Source organism: Mixophyes fleayi, chromosome 5, assembly GCF_038048845.1.
Source record: "Mixophyes fleayi isolate aMixFle1 chromosome 5, aMixFle1.hap1, whole genome shotgun sequence".
Lineage (NCBI taxonomy): Eukaryota > Metazoa > Chordata > Amphibia > Anura > Limnodynastidae > Mixophyes > Mixophyes fleayi.
Window position 1 is genome coordinate 138,324,930 of NC_134406.1, and position 19,416 is coordinate 138,344,345.

A 19,416-nucleotide genomic window follows, 5' to 3' on the forward strand; every position below is an offset into this window, starting at 1 on the left:
CTGGAGAGGCGAATATTTAAAATAAAGTGTTGAATAAAGAAAAGGATTTAAAATACCACACCTGGAAGCAGGGCCAACCTAGCATATATAATACTATGCAGATCTTAACAGACTAGTGAAAATACCAAACAGTCAAATATTACAAGCAGGTATTAATATCCTAAAATGTGGATGAGAAGCTGCCTAGAAGAATGAGAAATAACCAACAAATAATCCCCAAAATAAAGTGTGATTGTAGTAAGTGTGTTCATAAACTTGAAGTATCCTTTGTAAATTCCTTAGATTAATGGATACAAAGTATCAATGTAACACTTGTGGGGTAGTGGTGATCCTGTTACATATACATGGACTGTAGATGGCAGCAGTGTCAAAGACACTATAATTATATACTATTATGCCGTATAAACAGAATCTCGTTAACACCAGTGATCCATTGTACAAGCAGGTAGTGAGATAAGAACCTTCATATTCTGTTTATACGGCATAATAGTATGTAATTATAGTGTCTTTGACACTGCTGTCATTTACAGTCCATGTATATGTAACAGGATCACCACTACCCCACAAGTGTTACATTGATACTTTGCATCCATTACCTGATCCCCTACCTTCAATAGAGGAGTAGCTCTACGGTGACGGTCCGCAAGACTTGTGGTGCTGTGTTGCCCTTTGCAGGGCCGCCTTAGTACTGGCCCAGATGAGGGAAAATTCTCGATAAAGGGCGTCCACCGCTGGAACTGAGGAGGAAGAATTCGGAAAAGGATCTGGGATCATAGGATGTGCTCCAGACACAATAAAAAATGGAGAGAAGCCGGTGGATTCATGGACGTGATGATTATGCGAGAACTCTGCCCATCTGCTTTGATTATCAGCAGTAAAGCAACGAAGAAAGGTCTCTAAGTCCTGGTTGATCCGCTCGGTCTGGCCATTGGTCTGGGGGTTGCACCCCGATGAGAATTTCAATTCTGTACCCAACTTCTTGCAGAAGGACCTCCAGAAACGGGAGATGAATTGGACCCCTCTGTCAGAGATGATTTCTTTAGGACAACCATGTAGTTTGAAGATCTCTTTGATAAATGTGTCGGCTAAGCGACTGGCCGAAGGTAGACCAGAGAGAGGGATGAAGTGCACCATTTTGGAAAACTCATCAATGACGACCCAGATGGTATTGAATCCCGAACTGCAGGGAAGATCAGTGATAAAATCCATGGCTATACTTTCCCAAGGAGCATTAGGCGTGGGCCAGTGTCGAAGCAATCCAGCAGGAACCTTCCTGGAGGACCTGTGTTGGGCGCAAATTGTGCAGGCTGCAATAAAATCACGTATGTCAGTACGTATAATGGGCCACCAGAACCGTCGACAGAGGAGGAATGTGGTCTTCTTTATTCCTGCGTGACCCGCAATACGGGAGCAATGAGCCCATCGTAACACCCTGAGTCGAAACTGTGGTTCCACAAACGATCGCCCTGTAGGGGGAACAACTTTAACAGTATTGGTAACTGCCACAATGTTAGAAGGATCGATGATGCATTGAGGAATCGATGGATTCAGGCAGTCCGTATCATCAAAAGAGCGGGATAGAGCGTCTGCTCACCCATTTTTAGCCCCTGGACAGAAAGTAAGAGTCATATTGAAGCGAGCAAAGAATTATGCCCAGCGGGCTTGTCGAGGATTCAAACAGCGATCTTCACGAATGTTAAATTTCGATGGTCTGTGAATATGGTAACAGGATATAAAGCACCTTCTAGTAGATGTCGCCACTCCTCCAGAGCTGCTTTGATAGCGAGAAGCTCTTTATCTCCGATTCCATAGTTAATCTCATTAGGGAGGAATCGTCTAGAGAAGAACCCGCATGGAGAGTGAGTACCCAAAGGTGTCTTTTGGAACAACACGGCCCCGATGCCAATAGAAGAGGCGTCCACTTCCACAAAGAAAGGTCGCTGTTGATCCAGCTGGGAGAGAACAGAGGCAGAGGAGAAGGCTTTCTTAAGAGTAGCAAAGGCAGAAATAGCTTCTGGAGACCATATCTTCGGGTTGGCAGATCTCTTGGTTAACGCTGTGATTGGAGCGATAATGGAAGAAAAATCTTGGATGAACTGCCGATAATAATTCTTGTTTATTCCGTGGCGCAACCTGGGATGGGGAAAGAGAGAGAGGGGGGGGGAAAGGGGGAGGAAAGGGGGGGGGAAGAAGAAGGGGGGGGAAGAGAGCAAGACAGTATACACAATACAGGCGAAAAAATTTGACGTCTGTATTAAAACTTTTAATGTGCAGATATGTTTTGATAGCTCTTTTGCTCAAGAAATAGCTCTAGTATGGTGTAGATAGGGGGTGGCGAGGGTTTAATGGGCTTTGTTTAGGGCTAGAAGTATATATATTACAGAAAGGGCTCCTTAAGCTCCTGGGCTTGTTATTTTACTGTATATTATGTGGATTTACAGCGGGGGGTTTAAGGTGTAAGCGATTTATAGTGGGTGGTGTATGGTGATAATGGGATTAAGTGTAGGTGGTGTGGTAAGCGATGTTTGGTGGTATTAGTGATATGTATTGTTATTTTATGGGTTAAAAATAGCTATGTGGTGAATTAGAGGTTTGGGCAGTTATGCCTCGGGGGGATATTAACAAATCTGTGTGATAACCGCGGCTTGGATGATAGATTTAAAATACAATGTGGGTTTGCTCTTAGAAGAGCAGTTGTGGAATATGACTTACAGGGTTACCTTATCCTTATGCCGTGGGTTGGCGGGTGTGTCTTCGGTGTGTATTGCAGGTTGGTAGCGCTAGACGGGCGGTCGTGGTAGCTGCGGCCGAGCGGCTGATGTCCCTGCTGTACTTCCGGGTGGCGGGTGGAGCGCACAGGCGCCTGTGCGTTCCACTTTGAGGTCGGGTTCTTCTCTTCTGCCGTGCTTGCCTTTAGGTGTGCGGGGTCTCTCTTGTGGTGACTGGTGAGTTGGTCGGTGTCTTTGTGGGTGTGCCACCAACGCGTTTCGTCCGGAGACTTCCTCAGGGATGTTACTGGATGTTTGGTATGTTGGCCTTCTTATCCTGGTTTCCTGGTGTATTGTCCAATGGGATGTGGAGTGGGAGGGGGGAGGAAGGGAGGGAGGGGGGGCGTGTTGGAGGAGGATGTTCAGGTATCGTTACAGGATTAACGTGTTATTTTGTTTTAGGGGCTATTAAGGATGGGAAATGGGTATTGTTACGGGGAAGGATAATAAATGTGCTAAATAATATTATGATATGTGAGGCTATTTTTGTATTGGGGGTACTTATAATGATCGACGAGGGGATCCTGACAGGGGATTAGGTCGTAGTATGGATGTGGAGGTATAGAGAGATTAAAATGATGTGGTGGTACTCCGTGGCTGCAACTAATGGCATTATTGGTTGCTGCATTAGGACTAAAGGTGGGGAATTTTGCGGGCGTGTGAGGGTCCCCTTGCTGGTGCTATGTCTCGCTCTCCCCCCCATCTTCTTTTCCCCCCCTTCCCCCCCCTCTCTCTCTCTTTTTCCCCATCCCAGGTTGCGCCACGGAATAAAAAAGAATACAACCAAAAGCACGGGAACTGGAACACCCGAACAATCCGCCACGGCAGCACCAACTATCAAAATACCAACACCAAGAGCAGACGTCCAAGGTAAGCCCTCCCAGAAGGGATGCCGCCACCAACTCCTAAACCTCCAATTTCCAATAGGACTGTCAGCAGCTACCACCCCTGAACATGGAACATGCGAGACTGCTCAGAACAAGAAAGCTCAACAATCTTTTCAACAGCACACCTCAAGACATCCCTATAGACACCCCAATAGAAGAAAATTTCTGCACCAAATTCCTGAGACTGGAAAAACTCCTAACAACCAAAATCAAACTTTGGTGGGACCAGTCAACTCTAAGCAAGTATCTAGAACAGGAGAGAATACCAAGAGGACAACGAATACAGAAAGCACCCACATTCACACCGAGCAGCAACCAATTCGAGAAAGAATGGAACGAAATTCTGGACAATTGCTCAAAGAATCTGATACAACTCATCATAAAGGACAGAAAAACATCACTAAAAGAAATAGAAAAAGAAATAACAAAAATACAAGAGGAGTTCAAACCGCTAGAAAACCTAGAAGACTTCAAACAACTGGAAGCACTCACACAGAGCAAGCTCAACAAACTAGAAGACAGCATCATAACGACAAAACAGAGGAAATTCTACAGAGACCACAAAGACTACGAAGAAGACAGAATCCACATAAAGACTCAGTACCAACAAGCCTCAAACAACGAGAGAACGCAAGGACCACCAACTGCAGCATTTCCACCACCGCCCCAGAAAACCAGGAAACCACAAAGGAACCAAAGACCACCACTTATAGCAATAACACCAAGGAACAACAACCAGAGAAGAATCTACAAACCACCAAACGCAAGAAATTTCATGTACGGGAACCAGTACCAAGATTTAGCAAGACAGAAATACAGGGAAGGAAAGAGAACACACGAAAACTCATTACAACTAGAACAAGAGAAAATAATGAACACAATACAAGACCTAAACATCACAACCCACACAAACCAAGACCAAGAAGTAGAAGAATCCCTGGAACATTTTTTAGAGTTTCTCCAGAAGCAACCAGACCCGCCAGATCGGCCCCACCACACACCAACCGCAAAAAGGAAAACAGTATCCACAGACTCAGAAGAGGAAAGAGAGGAGGAATCCTCGCAAAAAGAAGAAACAGGAAACGTACAGAAAAAAAAAGAGATAAAACCAGAAGGCATCTTCAACCTGAGCAACCTCACCCTGACCAACCACATGACCACGCTTCTAAACAAAGGCCTCAAATTCGCACTCAAGAATAAAATAGATACATTCGAAACATACGTAGATCTGCACAGATTCACAAGAAAACTCTGTTTGAAGAAATTCTTCAACAAATGCAACAAGGAGAGAAAAGAAGAAACGTCAAAAGAAGACCCTGAGAACGCCTCACAATACGCCCCCACCGACCTCAACACCAAGTCAATTTTCTTTCCGCAACACATGAAAGACCTTTGAAACTCTAGTCGAGAAAGACCTTGGTAAGCTGGAAGATCAAAAGGTAAGATCACCTAACCTCTCCCTACAGGAAAAACAAGCTCTCAAAAACCTGAAAAGAAATAAGGACATCATTCTGAAACCAGCAGATAAGGGAGGAGGAGTATTCATACTAAACAAATCAGACTACCTAGAAGAGGCCAAGAGACTCCTCGACGACAAAACAACATACAGCAGTTTAGAACAAGACCCGACAAGCAAATACCAAAAAGAACTTCAGAAATTTCTAAACAGAGGCCTCAAGGACAGTATCCTGAACAAAAAGGAACACCAATACATCTACAAACCACACCCTAGGATACCAGTTTTCTACTACCTACCCAAGATTCACAAAAATTCAGAAAAACCACCTGGAAGACCGATAGTATCAGGGATTGAGTCACCAGCAACCTCTCAGAATACATCGACAAATTCCTACAATCACTAGTGAGCACACAAAGGAGCCACCTCAAGGACAACCACACAGATCCTTAAGGCCCTCAGCGAAATCAAGTGGGAAAAGAATTTTACCCTGGTAACATGTGACGTCACCTCCCTCTACACCATCATAGACCACAAGAAAGGATGCGAACACAGCAACCACTACCTAGGAAAGAACCCAGACATACCCACCACCCAGTCTGACTTCATCATAGAAGCCATATCTTTCATCCTAGACCATAACTACTTCTGGTTCGAAGACACATACTACAAACAAGTCACAGGCACCACGATGGGGACGAAATTCGCGCCAAGCTACGCGAACCTATACATGGCCAAATGGGGAAGATGATAACATCTGGAGCAACAACCCCCATCACAGCGACCTCGTCACATGGAAAAGATATATAGACGATATTTTCTTCATATGGAAAGGAAATGAGACAGACCTTCTCTCCTTCCTGAAATACATCAACAACAATCTTAACCTGAAATTCACCTCTAACTCCAGCAAAGCGAAAGTAGAATTCTTGGATCTCACCATTTACGTGGAAAACGACAACATCAGAACAAAAACATACACAAAGCCAGTCGACTGCAACAGCTACATTCCGATTACCAGCAACCACCACAGAACATGGCTGAAAAAACATCCCAGGAGGACAATTCAGGAGGCTAAGAAGAAACTGCTCCTCCATGGAAACCTTCAAGGAACAAAGCGGCTGATATGAAGCAAAAATTTATAGAGAGGAACTACGACCAAGATCAACTAGACCAAGAACTGGATAAGGTAGAAAAAACTAGAAAGGAAAGAACTACTCGCCTACAAAAAGAAAGTAACAAAAGAAGAAAAAAGCGCACCAATGTTCATCACAAACTACCACAGCAACCACAGAAAACTCGAAAACGTCCTGAAGAAACACTGGCACATCCTACTAGAAGACGATCAAATTAGAGAATACCTACCAGAGAAACCACGGGTGATATACAGGAAAGTGAAGAACCTGAAAAACATGCTAACGGCCAGCTTCATCCAACAAACAACAAAAAAGAAATGAAAAATAAAGAAACCTGGATAAAAGAAGGAAAAGAAGGGTTACTTCCACTGCAACCGATGCCTGGCATGCAAAACTACCAAACACAACTCCACCAAACCATCTACCAACTTCACCTCACATTCAAACGGAATCCAGCACAAAGTAGAAAGACAAAATGACCTGCGATTCCACGGGAGTCATCTACCTACTCGAATGCCCCTGTGGACTACAATATATAGGAAGGACCATAAGAAACCTGAAAACAAGAATTCCAGAACATATAAGGAACATAAGAAAAGGGATACAGAACCACAGCGTATCAGAACATTTCAGAAAGACCCACAACCAAGACCCCGCAGGACTGAAGTTCATGGGCATCAAACAGATCCCAAAACCATGGAGAGGAGGAGACTACATTAAACTGATCTCACAGGAAGAAGCTAAATGGATTCACAACTAGGAACACTGACCCCAAAAGGCCTCAATATCGACTCCGACCTGGGAATCTTCCTGTAAGTAATTACTCCCCCCCCTCCCCCCCCCCACCCCCCCCCCCTAATAAGCCCTCATCCCTTCCCTCTCTCAACGTCTCCGCCCCATCTAATATAACTGTCCAAGGCCCCTCGCCAGAACACCACATCACTTATAAACCCACCCCTACATTCAACATAATAGTATAACTTATGTAAAAGACCTTTAATTTAACATAATACTTTCTATCAATAATAATAATAATAATAATACAAACAAAAATATTGATAAAAATTAAACATTAATATTCATACATAAACCACCCATCCATTTAAACTTTTCTCAATATGCCATCCACCCTCAATTTATTCGCCCTCCCCTCAATTCATCCACCCCCCCTAAAAAATAAGCCCAAATCTCCCTTCCCACCCCCCCAAAACCTTTTAAGGAATTCTAATATAAATTTATACACACCACCCCCCTCCCACATTAAATACCCCAGCCCACTCCTCCCATCCCACTCCCATCCCTCACCCTTATCCTGCCCCTGCCACTTATATCAGTCCCATCTCCCCCCATCCCACCTAGCTAATTCCCTTCCCCCCCCCCCCCCGCTCCCCTTCAGCCCTTAAGTTTTAAGTTTTAGAGTCAATTTCCAGCTCCCGGTGCCCTAGTCAACATATAAGCTGCCTCCACACCCTCTCGCCCCATAGCCCGCTCACATCACCATCCACTTAAGACCCTAACCACAGCCCTCTAACCTTATTAACTAGATCCCCCCCCTTTTTTAGCATCCATACCATAGCACCAGCAAGGGACCCTCACACACCCGCAAAATTCCCCACCTTTAGTCCTAATGCAGCAACCAATAATGCCATTAATTGCAGCCACGGAGTACCACCACATCATTTTAATCTCTCTATACCTCCACATCCATACTACGACCTAATCCCCTGACAGGATCCCCTCGTCGATCATTATAAGTACCCCAATACAAAAATAGCCTCACATATCATAATATTATTTAGCACCTTTATTATCCTTCCCCGTAACAATACCCATTTCCTATCCTTAATAGCCCCTAAAACAAAATAACATGTTAATCCTGTAACGATACCTGAACATCCTCCCCCAACACGCCCCCCCCTCCCTCCCTTCCTCCCCCCTCCCACTCCACATCCCATTGGACAATACACCAGGAAACCAGGATAAGAAGGCCAACATACCAAACATCCAGTAACATCCCTGAGGAAGTCTCCGGACGAAACGCGTTGGTGGCACACCCACAAAGACACCGACCGACTCACCAGTCACCACAAGAGAGACCCCGCACACCTAAAGGCAAGCACGGCAGAAGAGAAGAACCCGACCTCAAAGTGGAACGCACAGGCGCCTGTGCGCTCCACCCGCCACCCGGAAGTACAGCAGGGACATTAGCCGCTCGGCCGCAGCTACCACGACCGCCCGTCTAGCGTTACCAACCTGCAATACACACCGAAGACACACCCGCCAACCCACGGCATAAGGATAAGGTAACCCTGTAAGTCATATTCCACAACTGCTCTTCTAAGAGCAAACCCACATTGTATTTTAAATCTATCATCCAAGCCGCGGTTATCACACAGATTTGTTAATATCCCCCCGAGGCATAACTGCCCAAACCTCTAATTCACCATATAGCTATTTTTAACCCATAAAATAACAATACATATCACTAATACCACCACACATCGCTTACCACACCACCTACACTTAATCCCATTATCACCATATACCACCCACTATAAATTTTAATCTATTCCGAGCTTACACCTTAAACCCCCCGCTGTAAATCCACATAATATACAGTAAAATAACAAGCCCAAAAGCTTAAGGAGCCCTTTCTGTAATATATATACTTCTAGCCCTAAACAAAGCCCATTAAACCCTCGCCACCCCCTATCTACACCGTACTAGAGCTATTTCTTGAGCAAAAGAGCTATCAAAACATATCTGCACATTAAAAGTTTTAATACAGACGTCAGATTTTTTCGCCTGTATTGTGTATACTGTCTCGCTCTCTCCCCCCCTTCTTCTCCCCCCCCTTTCCCTCTCTCTTCCCCATCCCAGGTTGCACCACGGAATAAACAAGAATACAACCAAAAGCACGGGAACTGGAACACCCAAACAATCCGCCACGGCAGCACCAACTATCAAAATACCAACGCCAAGCGCAGACGTCCAAGGTAAGCCCTCCCAGAAGGGTTGCCGCCACCAACTCCTAAACTGCCGATAATAATTGGCGAACCCGATGAATCTTTGGATTGATTTAAGGCCTTGAGGTTAAGGCCAGTCCAAGATGGCAGACACCTTGGTGGGATCCATCTGTAGTCCTGAGCCGGATACGATAAACCCAAGGAAGGACACTTGGAGAACTTCGAAAACACATTTTTCCAACTTGCAATAAAGATGGTATTTGCATAGTCTTCGTAAGACCTCCCTCACTTGTTCTTGATGAGAACTCAGGTCCTTAGAGAACACTAGAATGTCATCTAGATAAACAACTACAGAGGTGTACAACAAATCTTGAAAGATGTCATTAACGAAAGTCTGAAAGATGGCAGGGGCATTGCAAAGACTGAAGGACATTACCAGGTATTTGAAATGACCATCCCTAGTATTGAAGGCGGTCTTCCACTCGTCACCCCTCTTTATACGAATGAGGTTGTAGGCCCCTCGTAGGTCTAGTTTAGTAAATACTTGAGCCCCGCTGATCCTGTCAAATCGGAGATAAGAGGTAACGGGTACCGATTTTTGATAGTAATACGATTCAGAGGTCTATAGTCAATGCACGGGCAAAGGGACCCGTCTTTTTTCTTGACAAAGAAGAATCCAGCCCCAGCAGGAGAGGTAGACTTGCGGATGAACCACGTTTGAGATTCTCCGTGATATATTGAGACATTGCCAAGGTCTCTGGGCGAGAAAGAGGATAAGTTTGCCCCTTGGGTATAGGTTGATTGGGAAGCAAAGTAATGGAGCAATCCCAGGGCCGGTGGGGAGATAACGACTCGGCCTCGGTCTTACTGAATACATCTTGATACTCGGCGTATGCTGCTGGAAGGACTGATTCCGTAACAGTGGACTGAGCAATAACTTGAGAACCGGAAGGCAGAACACTAGACAGACATTTATGATGACATCCTGTACCCCAACGGGTAACCTGAGCACGATCCCAATCCATGTGCGGAGAATGTTTTCGTGGGCCAAGGTAGCCCCAAGATAAGGGGATTAATGGATTTTGGCAACACCAAAAAATTAATCATCTCGCTATGAAGGGCTCCTACCATCAACCGAATGGGAGAGGTGATGGAGGAGATGGAGCCACTGCTGACACGGTTTCCATCCACTGTCGTTAACGATAATGGTTGAGGCAAGGTGAGTGTTGGAATTTGAAGCCCAGCAACGAGAGTAGCAGAAATGAAGTTCCCGGAGGAGCCAAAATCCACAAAGGCCGTGGTGGAGAAGGAACCTCTAAGGGTGCTCAGGGTGACTGCCATAAGAAGCTCAGGAGTGTGTTCAGAGTAGGGAGCAACTGTGGATACTCCTAAACCGGCCTCCCTGCTACCGTTTAGGAGGACGGGTTTCCCGGTCTCTTAGGGCAGACCTTGAGAAGATGTCTGGAATCGCCACAGTAAAGGCAGAGGCGTTGCCTGAAGCGCCTCTCTCTTTCTTCTGGAGATAGGCGGAGAGCGTCCTACTTGCATGGGTTCGTCCATAGGCAACACCGGGTTTTGAAATTGTGGAGCCAGACGAGGAACAACCCGCTTAGAGACAGGACGTTCTTGGGTGCGTTCTTGATAAACGTAGATCTACTTTGATACATAGCGCAATCAGGGTATCAAGGTCAGAGGGAAGATCCCGAGAGACTAGTTCATCTTTAATACGGTCGATCAGAACTGGATGGCATATTGCCCGACAGATAAGTTGCCTTGACGCAGACTCAGCAATCTGGTGGCAGCAGAGGCTACTCTCCCAAGGTCATCGAAGACTCTCCTGAAGGCTTCAATAAAGGAGGCGGTGTTATTAAGAAGAGGGTCTCCATTCTCCCACAAAGACGAAGCCTAGGCTAGTGCTTGACCACTCAGGAGGGAGATCATGAATGCCACCTTCGTACGTTCAGAAGGAAATGCTCCTGCATTGCACTCAAACTGAATAGAGCACTGGTTTAAGAAACCCCTGCATTTTTTGGGATCTCCGTCGTATTTCTCGGGCGCGGGGATACGCATGCCTGAGGTTGCTGTAGATACGGTAACCACACTAGAGGACGCCACCGAGGAGGAGGTAATGGCTGGAGTGGCAGGCAGAGAGCCCTGTAGAGCATCGAAGCGTGTAGCGATACCTTGGACACATTGTAGGAGATGTGCTTGGGCTGCTTCTTGCTGTTCTACACGCTGAGCCAAGTGAATGAGAAGATCCCGGGCTGAAGGTTCACCAGTTCCTTCGGTAGACATCGCCAGAGTTTACTGTCACGACTGAGTATAGCGTACCTGCTATTGTTGGCACTAATCGGAGGAAGGTGCGGAGTCTAACGTGCCCCTGGTGTTCACCAGGGACCCCCACAAGGAGGTATGGACTCAGCTGCAGGGAACACGCAGGTCGCGGTCCTTCCACGAGTCAGATAGCGAAGCACGAGAGAAATGTCAGACAGGCCGGTTCAGCAATGGTGCGGACAATGCAGGCACACAAGGAGAATACGAAGGGGTGGTGAGTCAAGCCGGGTCGGTAGCGTTCTGCCAGCGAGGTACAAAAGGGAGATCCAAAAGGGTAGTCAAGGCAATCCGGGTCACAGGCAAACGGCAATAATCAGGAGGCAGGAAAAAGGTCAGGAGATAGGTAACACAGGAATACACTGGAGGACAGGAGGACCTGAAACTCTGGCACAGGAGGTGGGATCCAGAGAGGCTTAAATACTTCTGGTAGCCAATAAGCCTCAGCGCTGCAGCGCTGTCATAATACTAGCACCGCCATAACACTAGCGCTGTAGCGCTTCCTACATGCAGCGTCCCGTTGCCTAGCAACGGGAACACTTTTTGAAGTGACGCGTCTGGTTGCTAGGCAACCAGACGCGCTGAGCGGCACAGCGGAACATCCGTCCCGATCTCACAGGCGGTGCCTGACAGGTAGCAGGATGGTTTTCATGGTTGAACCCTGCAAAATGGTTCTCAGGTCTAGGGGAATGGGTACAAGAAATGATCATTAGTATAGGTAAGCTCCGAACACATCTACATACATTTACATTCATAAATAGTTCACCTTAAAAAAGTTTCAACACATTGTCCTTTATAATTAAATGCAATAGATTTAAAAGTTTAATATAATGTCAAAACCACTCTAGTGATATCTAAGGTTCAGGATATAGGAAATGTATCATGTTTAGTGTCATTCTAATCCACTTTTTACCATCAGACATCCACTACAATCGGCTAAGTGATCGCACCTTACCTTACGTATGCTAGTGATGAATGATAAAGGATTAATGCTAAAAATTATAGTGTTTGTAATGAGAATAGACCGGTTTGAACCAGCATTTTGGCAGGAAGACATGAGGCAGCTGTTGGAGAGTTGACCCCCATCCTTTGAGGGCATCGTTTCAACCGACCTATGACCTGCATTATACTGGACTGTCCTAAATCCTGAACCAATGGAAAAATACCATGACATCACTAGTTTTTTTTATGTACCACAAACTGTATATAAACCAGGCACTGAGACCATCATTTAGTCTACTTTGAGCACAAGCTTCAGGACTGTATGCTGGATCCAGGGTGCTGCGTGTGTATCAGCTGTACTCTATTTTATTCAATTATTGTTTGTTACATCTTGTTTTTAAATCTCTTTGTGTGTTGAAACTACATTGATCGCAGCCGACAATATTTATTGATGGCGACTAAGTGAACATAACAAAAAAAGAAACAATTTTTCTTTCTTGTCCCTAAGTCCTCACCAGCACCTCATAGATTACACAAAGCGGCTATTCTGTTTGCAACACTGAATGATATAAAGGCATAGAACTATTTGTGTTCTTACATGTATATAATGCGTTTCCCACCCTTTGTTGGTAAACTGAAATCCGTAGGTTTTGTGAATCCATGAGCAGTGTATCTTTTCGAACCCCCAAATTGTTATGTTCATTTTATCGCTACCAATAAACATTGACCAATGTGATTATTGTGGTTCCAATGCAGAGATTCAATTGCATAATATAGCAGGATTTACAGCAAGCCATTATAATGCATAAAAGATATTATAGTAAACAGGAAATTATAAAAACCTGAATACATTACGTATGTGCTTCCCCTGGGCCCAGGTTCAGATACAGTCATGTTGTCAGGAAGATGAGAACAATGGCCCAGGGAAACTTGTTTATATGCAGTTTCATTTAACAAAAAAAACCACTGATGATGTCACTATGTACACAAATAACACTAAGAGAGGTCTTCATTGGTCCAGGGTTCAGGTCAATCCAGTACAATGCAAATCATAGGTCCGTTCAAAGGATTCCTCCGATTCCTCTGTGGCCAGCTCAGTCCAACAGCTGAGCACATGTTGTGCCTAAGGAAACTGACCTAATCCAGTTTTTACCAATCTATATGCATATCAAAATTACACTAAACATGATACAATTCCTATATCCTGAGCCTTAGATACCTTTAATATAATTTATGTATAAATAATCTCTAACACATTTTACTAATAAATGTGGATTGGAACCTTAATAAATGTGTACTATTTACAAGTGTAAGTGCGAATAAAAAGGTGTTATTAATCCGTGTGATTGCGTTATTACACGTGGCGCACTAATCGCAATCGCACAGTAAAACAATGTTAATAAATATAGTTTACTTCATCCAAATATTTGACTTCCACAGAACGTTGTTAATGTCTACTGAACATACAAATACATTTTACAGTTGCTCGTGATTGCAAAATCATGTTACAGGATGCTTAGGAGACTGTCATCATTACTGATCGGGACATAGACTAGCCCGAGTTGGTGCAAGAGATATGGCAGAAAATCAAGTTACATTCACAGCCGTAAAGCTTTATCTGGGGGGAAGAAATAAGTCCTCTGTGCTCACATATCTTCACTAAGTTACACTCCTTAGCTTAGTTCACTTCTATTTCAGCCAGTTGCTAGTGAAGTGAATCATCAATAAGATGTAGATGGTGGGGGATTTATAAAGCTGAGCTCTGTTAAAATGCGGCCATACCAGATGCCACACCCACCGGATGTACCCTCATATTGTATGTAATGACAAGCTAACGTAATGTAACTTTTGACACCATCTTCTCTGGCACTTAAAGCTATTTTTAATTTTTGCCAGATACACATTATTGTGAGCTATCCTAATTTAACCCCTAATTTTGAGAGTGCACTGCCCTATATTATTCACATATATCACTGTAAGAAAACATTTCAAATTGACAGATCTGAACTATCCACAAGTTTTGAGCATACATGTCAATCCCCAAAGTGGAAAATTGAGACAGTAGGCCATTCCCCTAAATGCACCAAACCCACACTCAGATCTGCCAAAACACTACCCATTTCAGGAAAAGCGATGCACCTTTCAGCTACAGAAATTCAGGACTGTTAAACCAAAAAGCGGGACTGTTGCATAACCTACCAGAAAAGCGGTGCAGTTTGAGTGGATCTGGGTATGGTTTGGGTAGATTGGTTTGCCCTTATTTTCCAATTGGAAATGTAGGCTTTGTATGGTTTTGGGGGTCTGCACTGTATACTAGCTAGCTGCTTTGGGGTCTGCATTATATACCAGCCAACACAACTGAGGTCTACAGTTGCTTCCAGAGTGGAGACATTGTATTGTAAACTTGTCAACCACAATTAGGTCTGCTTTGTGCATTGGCCTCTATGATGTATTACAATCACTGGAATAGGCTCTGCTTTGTATATTAATCTACAGAATATCAATTTTTTCAACACTAGCCACAGTATGCAATCCCACTTCTCGTGTTCTGTTTGCTGAATATAGTTTTCAGTATTTGCTTTTGATCAATATTATAGTCAAGCAAAGGTTAATGTAAATCAAGTTTTTCATGAGATACAATCAGCTGGTTACGCTTTTTCATCATCATTCTGCAAAAATACATTTTATATTGTATTTATAAATTGGCATTTTGTGGGATGAAAAGAGCTGGGGCGATGGTCAATTCATTCTGCTGTTTGGTATGTTGGGTGTAAAATTGGGTGTAAAACTGGAAACACATAAAGCTGCACTACCACCTAGTAAAGTAGTGTTACAAAGGTGTCCCTTTCCTTCAGACGTTTTTCTTGAAAACTGAAGGGGGTATTTGAGGACAAGCTACAAACAAAAGGCTGTGACTTAAGATTGATCCTTGTGATCACAACCCCTTTGCCCATCATTAAAAGGTGGTTATGTAAATTGATAATAAAGAAACGGCAAAGCCTTGGGAAAAACTGGAGTAGGGGGCTTAATAAGAAAAAAAACAGAACAAGTTTTAAAATGTTGCTCATATATATATATATATATATATATATATATATACATATATATATATATATATATATAATATATATATATATAAAATCTATCTACATTCTACATATATATCCATATATTATGTGTGTGTGTGCGATCGTTATCATGTACAGGGCCGCCAAGAGGGGGGGGGGGAGCGGCTGCTGATTTTTTTTAAAATTTTTTTATATTTAAAAATATATTTATTAAGGTTTTTCTAAAAAATTAGAATGCACATTTGTTATTCTGCATGATAAAATATGAAAATATGGTTACAATAAAGGCCTATGGCTCTTACAAACTTGTTCTATAAGAGAACAAAGATAGCGGATACCCCTGGGCTCACGAGGAGTCATCCTTTAGCGCTCAGGAGAGGAAAAACCCCCTGTGGAGGAAACCTCTGGGGAACCATGGCTGCAAGAACTGCCCTTCCCTCTGGGCATTAAGGGGCTATGCAGAATTACATTACTGACTCTTAATCAAAAATGTTCATGTGAAGGAGAAATGTCTGTTGATCCTGTGAAGGTGAACTGCTTGTTGCTCCTGTGAAGGTAAAATGCTTGTTGCTCCTTTGAAGGTAAAATGCTTGTTGCTCCTGTGGTGAAATGCTTGTTGCTCCTGTGAAGGTGGAATGATTGCTGCACCTGTGAAGGTGAAATGCTTGTTGCTCCTGTGATGGTGAAATGCGTGTTGCTCCTGTGATGGTGAAATGCGTGTTGCTCCTGTGAAAGTTAATTCTCGTTGCTCCTGTGAAGGTGAAATGTGTGCCGCCCGCGCAAAGGCGAAACGTGCGCTGACAACGCGAAGGTGAATGATCAACACATTTTCACCTTCACACGATCAACACACACCCCACCCCCACACGACCAACACACACCCCACCCCCACACGACCAACACACACCCCACCCCCACACGACCAACACACATTTCACTTCACATGATCATGTGAAGGTGAAATTTTAGGGTATTTAAGTGACGAGTCCGCAGGCACATCCACAGTTTTATGACGGCATACTTATCTAAGCTGGCTTCTTTTGGCGAGATGGCTACTGTTGTAAATGTCAGAGGATGGCGAGGTGGTGAGGATGTAGTCTGTATGTGCTGGAGAGCTGGTGATGTCTGCTGGTGCTGGGTCAGTGTCCTGGCTTTAAAATTTTTTTTTCAAAAAGTGTGTGTGGGGGGGTGGGGCTTGTGGGCTCGGTCGTTGGTGGGGGGAGCAGGCTAGTTTAACAAAACAAAAAACGATACTCACCTGATCGCGGAGCCGGCATCCCTCCTCTCTGCTGCTCTATTCAGAATGTCTGAATGCCGGATGTGATGTCATCATGTCATGCCCAGCATTCAGTCAGTCTGGAGCAGTGGAGCACAGAGCAGCAGAGAAGACCAAGAGAGGAGAAAAGGTAAGTGAAGGGAGGAAAATGAGGGGGGCACAGAGGGGTTAAAAAACGGGGGGGGGGGGGGGGAGCATGACAGAGGGGTTAAAAAATGAGGGGGGGGACGGAGGGGTTAAAAAACAGGAAAGCAGCATGTCAGAGGGGTTAAAAACGGGGAAGCAGCATGACAAAGGGGTTAAAAAATGAGGGGGAGCACAGAGGGGTTAAAAAACGGGAAAGCAGCATGTCATAGGGGTTAAAAAATGAGGGGGAGCACGAAGGGGTTAAAAAACGGGGGGGGGGGCAGCATGACAGAGGGGTTAAAAAATAAGGGGGGGCACAGAGGGGTTAAAAAACGGGGAAGCAGCATGTCAGAGGGGTTAAAAAATGAGGGGGAGCACAGAGGGGTTAAAAAACGGGAAAGCAGCATGTCAGAGGGGTTAAAAAAATGAGGGGGAGCACAGAGGGGTTAAAAAATGGGAAAGCAGCATGTCAGAGGGGTTAAAAACGGGGAAGCAGCATGACAAAGAGGTTAAAAAATGAGGGGGAGCACAGAGGGGTTAAAAAACGGGAAAGCAGCATGTCATAGGGGTTAAAAAATGAGGGGGAGCACGAAGGGGTTAAAAAACAGGGGGGGGGCAGCATGACAGAGGGGTTAAAAAATAAGGGGGGGCACAGAGGGGTTAAAAAACGGGGAAGCAGCATGTCAGAGGGGTTAAAAACGGGGAAGCAGCATAACAAAGGGGTTAAAAAATGAGGGGGAGCACAGAGGGGTTAAAAAAACGGGAAAGCAGCATGTCATAGGGGTTAAAAAATGAGGGGGCACAAAGGGGTTAAAAAATGGGGGGGCAGCATGACAGAGGGGTTAAAAAATAAGGGGGGGCACAGAGGGGTTAAAAAACGGGGAAGCAGCATGTCAGAGGGGTTAAAAAATGAGGGGGAGCACAGAGGGGTTAAAAAACGGGAAAGCAGCATGTCAGAGGGGTTAAAAAATGAGGGGGAGCACAGAGGGGTTAAAAAACGGGAAAGCAGCATGTCAGAGGGGTTAAAAACGGGGGGGGGGGCAGCATGACAGAGGGGTTAAAAAATGAGAGGGGCACAGATGGGTTAAAAAACGGGGCAGCATGGCACAGTGGGGTTAATAAACAGGGGTCAGCATGGCACAGTGGGGTTAAAAAGGGGAAGGAAGGCATGGCACAGTGGGATTGAAAAAGGGGGGGAGCAGCATAGTATAGTCTGAAGGGGAGCCAGATGAAGGGGGCAAAAGCAGCATGGAGGGCAGTGTCGGACTGGCCTGCCGGGGAGCCGGGCTATCCCCCGGGAGGCCCTGTTGCCTGATAACCCCGTCCTCTTTGTTGGTGGGGCGGAGCAGAGAATTACTGAGTTGTGGTCAGTCTACATATGAAACGGAGACTGTCAAACTAATAAATCCCTTCCTACAGCCAGCACGTGAGAACACTTCCTGCTCCCGAGACAGAAATGCTGCACAGTGACACAGATCTCAGATTACTCCTTCTGCTGTAGTTGCAGGCGTCCTGTAGTCATAAAGTTGCCGTCCTAACTGCAGTGTGAGTCCGTGTAATCAGTAAGTGTAATAAATCGTGCAACTTCTCTAGAGCTCTCAACTGTGTGACCTCGGAGGGAGGGAGATAAATTAGAATGGCTTCATGGCAATATACGTCTTCAGTGCCTCTATAAAAGGATCCTATTGCAGCTGACCAATGAATGGATTCCTAATAAACTAGTACCAAATTCACTGTTTATATCATGTTTCATGTTTATTTGTTTTCAATCAATTTTGGGACTCTATTCCCTATAGAAGCATATCTTAATCAGAATAAAACACATTGAGACAGTTAGTTCCTTATAGGATTGCATCTGCTATATGCTTTAATATTAATGTTTTGCTTTTGTCCTTTGTAGTGGCATTGGATTATTATTGATTGTACATTTTGTGGGTAGATCATTTTTTAGAGTCCTATTTTTATTTGCCAGTGTCTAGAGTGTAGGGAGTGTGATTAGTTTTATGTAATATTTTAAATGTGCATATATTTTTATGCTAATAAATTTGTGGTTTCTATAGTGCTTCATGGATATATTAATTTTTAGTCTATACCCTTATATTGTGGTTTTCATATGATGAATGGTTGATCTCTAGTGCTGTACTATAGCATTTCTTTTCTGTGTACACTATGAGAGAAGAGAACACTAACCACAAAGAATGGACAGCACACAGAGGGGGAGTGAAAGGGAAATGTGAGCAGATGGACACAGAGGGTATAGCCTTGCATTTAATATGTATCTGTCCCTAGTGATACAAAGCATCTAAAATGAATTCAATGGGGGCCCCTACCGCTGCATTTCCCCCGGTGGGCCCTTCATGTCCCAGTCCGACACTGATGGAGGGCACAGTGTGATCATAAGGCATGGCGATGATGAAGGGGCACATTATTGTAATATTGGAGCTGGAGGAAGGCCTAATT

General features: G+C 44.5%; 1 long non-coding RNA gene across 1 annotated transcript in view; it reads left to right on the plus strand.

Annotated features, from left to right (window-relative positions):
- Positions 1 to 19,013, plus strand: part of LOC142157744 (uncharacterized) — a 354,118-nt gene extending 335,105 nt beyond the window's left edge. Inside the window, exon 2 of the long non-coding RNA XR_012692601.1 lies at positions 18,204 to 19,013. This is a non-coding gene — a long non-coding RNA (uncharacterized LOC142157744). The remainder of the gene's footprint in view (positions 1 to 18,203) is intronic.
- Positions 19,014 to 19,416: the final 403 nt, after the last annotated feature.